General features: G+C 49.1%; 1 protein-coding gene across 7 annotated transcripts in view; it reads right to left on the reverse strand.

The window, feature by feature from the left end:
* KAT6B (lysine acetyltransferase 6B) overlaps window positions 1–5,630 on the reverse strand; it is a 118,456-nt gene extending 112,826 nt beyond the window's left edge. For 3 of the 7 annotated variants that reach the window (XM_087766403.1, XM_087766402.1, XM_087766397.1), the window contains exon 1: window positions 3,582–3,797. The gene's annotated coding sequence lies outside the window, so the exon portion shown is untranslated. Of the gene's footprint in view, window positions 1–2,265; window positions 2,320–3,581; window positions 3,798–3,866; window positions 3,922–5,070; window positions 5,182–5,455 lie in introns of those variants that run through there. The other 4 variants (XM_087766398.1, XM_087766399.1, XM_087766400.1 and 1 more) reach the window with 4 other exon arrangements.
* Between the last annotated feature and the right edge of the window lie 1,596 nt (window positions 5,631–7,226).

The following is a 7,226-nucleotide window of genomic DNA, read 5'->3' on the forward strand; positions in this document are numbered from 1 at the left end:
CACTGTTTTCAGAGAATTCCAAAATAACACTGTAGCTGCAAAACGCAGACAACTATAAGGAAGAAAAAAGTTTCCACGGTATTATGAATCCTACAAATTCTCTCACAACTCTGACACTGAAAATATAATAATACAACAAAGTAGAATTCTATATATAGTGGAGGCTCACTCACATTGAGACTATTTTATACACTCTGCCTATAGATTTGGAAGTTCTCTGTAACTACATATAAAGGCCCAAATTCCTAGAAAGCTGCTTTTAAGCTTACAAGTTATTTAGTTAGCCTGTTCTACTATGAGTCTTCATGAAGATAGTCAGTACTTAATTAAATGCTGAACACTGCATTTGCTGAGTCAGACATACTTGCCTCATTTTTAAACCTACTGCAGCACTGTTGCATTAAATTTCATACAAGCAACCACATCACTTCCATTACATTCCAGAACACACAGTGGAGGGTCTGTTCCAAGCACCTGGACACCGATGAACACTTCAGTGTAAATGCTATAACTTGTGGGTTACAGGAATTTTTATTGGCCAGTGACTGTGGCAAAAGGTGAGCATAAACCTGTATCTTCATGTAAAGTCTGCTGCTTGGTACAGGAATTTCACAGCAATATACATTCAGAACTATATTTTTACTTACTTACTTAAAACTCCCTATGTGTAATACAACCTCCTGCATACTAGCGCCTACTAAATCAACACTAGTTGAGTGTACCAACAGGAGCATAGAGTTTCCAACACACAGTGACGATATTTCAAGAGGAAAATCAAGACGTCTTAAATTCACACCTTCCAACAGAATCTAAGCTCATTCTGCTTTAGGAAACCATGCAAAGCTCATCCGATCCAATTTTGAAATTGTTTTACCACAACCTAGAGCTTCTGTTATTCTGCCACTTCAATTGCATACGTACATGAAGTGCAGCACACCGACCTCCACAACTGATGTGAAGAGGTCTACCATACCTAAGATTCAGAATAACCTCTTAATAATGAACATCTTTGCCAGCAATAGAATTCAGATCACTGATCCTGGAGCTGTAAGTTAAAGAGGTCTTTCATAAATCAAGTTAAGACAGATTGATCCAAGACTGGCAATACAGAGCATCTATACATACACATGCTGAGTGACTGAATAAAGACAAAACAAACGGCTTTAGAAACAAACTTTCCAGATTCAACATAAGTTCAAAATGACATTCAGGTTTCTATGTTTAGAACTTAACTTCACCAAAACCACAAAAAGGTGGTCATACATAATTTAATATAAAAAGTGTGGTGCTTACCCAAACAGATTTTGAGGAAATAAGAGTGATTATAAATTAGTAGGAGGCACTCATGTCTGTTTATTAATTTTCTTCCCTTTGTAACTAAATAACTTTTAATCAAACCCTCAACAGTACCCATCCAATCACAGATTAGATTTTCCAGACTCTTAAGTGCACAGGTCCACTTCCAAGTTTTACGGCAACAGTCATTAAGCTCTTTCTAAGTCACGTGTCATATTTCAGCTTCTACACTCCATGGTCTCTTATTTTGAAAATAAGAACATTTGAGAAAGTTTGATTGCACTATAGTACTGACCAAGTCTGTTAACAAGTGTGCTACTGAAGGGCTGCAGAACATCAGCATTTGGAGGGTTAAGTACAATACACTACATTTTATACATGAAAAGCCATATCTAGTCAAGGCTTGTCCCTTTACTTAAGTCATAAATTAACAGATAAATACAAAGAAGTTGCAAAATTGCAGCTTGGGATTTAGAATGAATGCAAATATGTCCTTTATAAAGCACACACCTATTGTACAGCTGATTCTAATTAAAGAATGCACTGACTGAACATGTCAATCTCGGGTGTCATCAGTAATCTTATAATCCTGTAATAAGGTCCTTTTTAGACTGAACTAGTATCTGGAATTATTTCCAAGTGATCCAGATTGTGAAAACAAACTGTGTAGTCAAAAAAAAAAAAAAAAAAGCTATGCTCCCTCCCCCAAGAAACAAAACTAAACGTTATTACACAAGTATCCAAAAGCATTTCACAAAATACAATCTAAAGTCTTTTTTTTTGAGAAATTAATGAAAAATTTGCTTTGGCTGTCTTAAATGTAAATGCAGTTAAACTTTTAAAAACTGAGGTTAACACAACTACCAAAAAATAAATGGGGGGGGGGGGGGGGGCGAGAAGAGAGATGACAGGAACTTGTGCAACCTGCCGGTGACCTGTGAAGCACAATTTCATTCTGCTCCCTCCTACCTGCTCTGCACACACTCAGGAGAAGCAGCACAGCAGCAGCAGGCCAGCTCTCTGCTGCAGCATCAGGGTCAGGTAAGGATTGCAGCAGAGGAGGAGGAAGAAGAGAAGACTGCCATTGCATTCAGTAAGCTTTTTGCCATTTTTCTTTCCTTCAAGCCATTACTTAAAATTCTGCAGCTAATCAACTCTGTAGTCCACCCCCATCTCAATTAATGATGCAAAAGAGGCAAGATACTTGTTTCCCCATTGCAAAATCCATGCACCTACAAAGAGACAGAGAGAAAGCAGATCCTGGCAAGGACTCCCAGCACACATGACACTCTTAAAATTACTCATCGTGAAGCCGGCTATTGTATTATTCTTTATACAACATACAGCTTTCAATTGTAACAAGGAAGGGCAATGGCATTTGCACATGCTTTAAACAGACAGATGAAAAGACATCATAGTAACTTCAAAACTACACCAAAAGACTTGAGGGTGTGGGGAGTAAGAGTGGTACATGTGAATCAAACTGATGAAGTGCTTGCACTCTGCGATACGCCACAAGCTAGTTGAAGATCATATGCTAAAAAGCAGTTCACAACATGACAGCAGCAAGCACCACAAGGGGAAACAGCATCAGCACAACATGACACCAGCAAAATCACCCAAATTCACCCCTCCCACCCTCTTCCATGGAAGTTCTGAGCACTTTAAAATATGGTACTAGAGAACACCAGGGAGCATGGGAAGGTAATATTCACTGCCAGCAGTTAACCTGGGAAGAGGGTTTCACTGAAAACATCTCTTCTTGGGATAGTAATTTTCAACAGAAGGGGTATCCGTTTGTTTTTTGCAGAGCAGGTTATTTTCAATGCTCAGTGACAGGATGCTAAAGGTGAGGTCTGGGCAAAGAAAATACGGTGTGAACATCACTTCCGAAACGTGTTAGAGGCTTGAATACTCCCCTCCCCAACTTACTCAAGATTTCTGCAGTATACCCAAGCCATGGAGACTTGCAAAGCCTAGTGCCTAGCGCCAAGGCATTGTTGTATTTGACAGGGGCCGAGCCGGGGCCGGCTTTCGAACCCTCCGAGCCCTCCTGCGGGATTTTTCATTTCAAAGGCAGAAACCCCAAGCCCGCAGGCTCTGCTCCCCAGGACACGGCGACCCCGCAGGACAGGGCAGCCGGGAGAGGACGGCGACGGCGTGCACCTGCACCCACCCCACGGGGGCGGCGGTCGGGCGGTGCCGGGGGCAGCGGCCGTGCCGGCGCCCCCGCCGCGCCCGCGGGAGGCAGGCTGAGCGGGCCCCCCCTCCCCGGTACCACTCACCTCCGCGGGACCGGGGCCGCGGGGGGAGGAGCCTCCTCCAGGCGCCGCAGCGGCTCCCCCTGCTGCCGGCTCTTCCCCTGCTCCCGCTGCCAGACTGCGCCGAGGCGGCTGCCCCCGCTGCTGCGCTGCCCCCCTGCCGGCGGCCGCCGCGACTCCCCCTACCGCCGCGGCTCGGCTCGGCTCGCCTCACCTACGCCGCCATTTTGTTTCGCCCTGTTGTACTTAACGTGAATCCGACATGACACTGATTACAGCCCAATGGAGTCTCATTAAAACCTTACCTACCCCCGTGCCCCGCCCACCGGCGCCCGCCATTGGGCCGTCCTGCGCACGCCGCTCCACGCTCACAGGCCGCGGGCCCGTGTCCGTCAACCGCCCACACCCGCCCGGTTCCGCCCAGCAACCAGCCCATCTCTCCCATTGGAAGGCAAGGCGTGTCAATCACGAGGCACGCCCCTTCCCTCCACGCGCATCCCCGCCTACCTGTGCGAAAGGGCGGCACTGGAGGCTGCCATTGGCTGCCACCGCCGCCACACACCCGCACGGCCCGCCCGCCCGCCACAGGCCGGCCCGCCTCATTGCTGGGCCTCGGACGGCAGCGATTGGCCACCCGCCGCAAGCGGAGGCGAGAGTTCTCGCAAGCCCGCCCTCTCGTTGGCTGCCGCTGCCGTCCGTCTGGTCCCCCCCGGCCTCGCTACCCTCCCCCACCCGCCGCCGCCCCACCCGCTCCTGAAGTTTGCTCGAGAGGGTGATCGCCAGCGAGAGACACCGGCGGCGGCCGCCGGAGCCCGCGCGGCGGGGCGGGCGGGCGCGCAACACACACTAATAAGCAGCTTTCAATACTGAGCGTCACGCGCGCGCCTCAGAGCCTGCCACTCGCCCGGGCGGGCGGGAGGGAACAGCCGGCTCCCGGCACAGCCCTCCCGAGGTGCCTGGCACTGGCAGCCGCTTATCGCGCACACGCACGGCCCGCACCGCGCGGGGAGGGGAGGGGAGGAGGGGGTGGGAGCGGGGACGGCGACAATGACTCCCGGCTCTACAGCCACATGCAGGTCCCTGCAAGTTTCGCCATGCGAAGCGCAGGGACTCCTCTGTCACCCCGTCTGCGAAGGAACAATTGCCGCCTCAGACAGACAGGGTGGGAGCATGCAACACAAAAACCTCGGCCATCCCCTGCCGCCCTCCGCCGCTCCGTTCCCCCTCTCCCCACCCCATCCACCCCAGCCCTCGGCTCCTGCTGCTGCTCCCCCTCCCCTGCAAAACGCAGAGCATTGCAATGCATTTACCAAGCACAAGTGTCTGCAAACACGTGCATCAGCCTCCAATGCAAAAGAAAAAAAAAAGTACCCAGCCTAGTGACAAGCCCCCTGCACTGAGAGAGGGGAGGGAAAGGGGGTTATTATGGCAAATTGCAGCCTGTCACCCAATGCAAAACAAAACCCATCGCATGCTCCCTGTTATCCCCCACATAAACTCCTGGGAATCTAACCTCCGATGCAGGTTTCCCCCCTCTGCTTGCAATGACCTCCTTTCTCTGCCTGTGTGTGTTTCTGCAGCAGCGGTTCCTGCGGAATGTGCTGCCCCTGAAACGCGATCGCGGCTCCTCTCTCTCTCTCGCTCGCTCGCTCCTTCTCTGCCTCTCGCTCGCTCTCTCGCTCGCTCTCTCTCCTGGCTGCAACCAGAGCCAGGAACACAACAACAACACAGCCTCCCCCCACCCCCTTCCCCAAACACATACACACTGAAGAGACCCAGCCAGACGAGCCGGGGAGGGGGTGGAGGGAATCCCCAGCCAGCGGATTGATTGCACCAGTTACCTTCTCTAAGCCCCTTCGCAAGAGGGGGAAAAAAGAAGATGAATACAGAGAGAATACCTTGTCTCCCCTCCTCCTCCTCCGCGGGGCTCCTCTTCTCACTCCAAAATACTAAAAGGTGGACGGGCAGATCAGACACCAGCCTTCAGCTCACGGCGGGGGAGGGGAGCCACGCGAACAATTATCATTCATTTAGAAATTAAAACAGAAGCCCACCCCAGACCTCCAGCCTTCCCGATGCCGAGCGGACGCAGATTGCGAGGACTGGTGCTAAGACACAGGACCTGATAACAGCTAATTGAAAGGTTAATCTACATAGGCTGTGACAGAAGAGGTCCCTCCCCACTTTTTTTATCTGCTGTTGGCAAGTGGGAAATTGAGCTCCCCCCACCTTTTTCCCTCAAAAAAAAAAAAAAAAAAAAAAAAGGGAGAGAAAGGGGGAAAAAAGGCAATAAAGTTTGGGGGGAGGCGCGTCCCCGCGGCGGCGGCAGGCCGCGAGCGCGGCGGCGGTTTGGGGCTGAGGGACGGGGGGCGCGGGTGGCCGTTGCGGGGCGCCTTGGGCGGGAAGGCGGCCTGAGGGGAAGTGGTCACCGCCGCCTCCCGGGGGGCCCTCACGCCGCCCTCGGGGGTGTGGGTTGGGGTTTTCGTCCGACGTGGGGCGGTTTAAAATGTCTCGATGGCAGCACCACCACCGGCAGGGCTTTGGCAAATCCTTCCTCAGGAGCTTGAACAGTTCCTCGGTCCGGAGGAAGAGGGCTGTGTTTGAGGCAACCATAATTAGTCTGAGGGATGAAAAGAGGGTGAAAAAATACAGATGTCCTCCCATTGAGTTTGTTGTAAATGTAACAAGATGTTATGAGGAATATATTTTAAAGGACAAGGTGATAACACATACGGACTTAAAACTCATTTAAACGTTTTCTCTGTGCTGTCTTGAGCCATGTTGCCAAAGGCCGCTCACCTTGTCAAAGTTTTAATACTACTCATGGCTTTCTCAGCTATGGCTAGCAAACACTGCTTTTCACCGAAGCATGGCATGACAAAATATTGTAGGGTATATACCACAGGGTACCACACAAGGGAGGAGAAGGTAACCGACCTACCCGAGCATCTACTCAAGCAAGCACCAGCTAGACACCCCCCATCTTCCCGAACTTGAAACATGACCCATCTCTGAGGTCTCCTAGGCATCCTCTTTTCCATGTCTTGTGGGTGACTTGTTGCGTTAGGCGCCTGTCTGCAAAGTTTTCTAAAAAAAAAAAAAAGAAGAAAAGATAAAGATTTTTTTTTTTTAATCTTTTAAAATGGCTGGAAAATGACCTTCTACAATAAATTAAGAAGTTCTTTCCTAGGTCGTGTACTGCATGTACACCAGCAAGCGAAAAAAGTTTCCGTAATAAAACACTAAGCATTAAGGTTTAGTGCAACTTTTGCTGGAGATACTGTATAAGGAGGCTCTTTGGTGATTTTTAGAGCACTGTAGAATTGAGTGACCTACTTACAGAAAGCTACCAGGTGAAAATAATATTCCAGCATGTATCTATCATACCATACCTGTTGACTGAGGCTTTAGTCTTTTAACTGCCAGATGCAGCCTTTTAAACACAGAGCGGGAAATTGAAATGTGTAGCGACCTAATATTTGTTGGAGAATCCTTCAAGGTTCATGTATTATGCAGGACTTGGCTGTGATTGAAAATAGTTTTTAAATTATTGGAAACAATATAAATCATTACAGCACAATTTGCAGCAGAGTGTCACATTTGCAACACTATTCCGAATGTTGTGTCAACATTTCCATTATAAACTTTTTTTTTTTTCTTTCTGGGAAA

Source organism: Nipponia nippon, unplaced genomic scaffold (genome assembly GCF_047370975.1).
Source record: "Nipponia nippon isolate SJK-2023a ecotype South Korea unplaced genomic scaffold, ASM4737097v1 scaffold_3, whole genome shotgun sequence".
NCBI classification, from domain to species: domain Eukaryota; kingdom Metazoa; phylum Chordata; class Aves; order Pelecaniformes; family Threskiornithidae; genus Nipponia; species Nipponia nippon.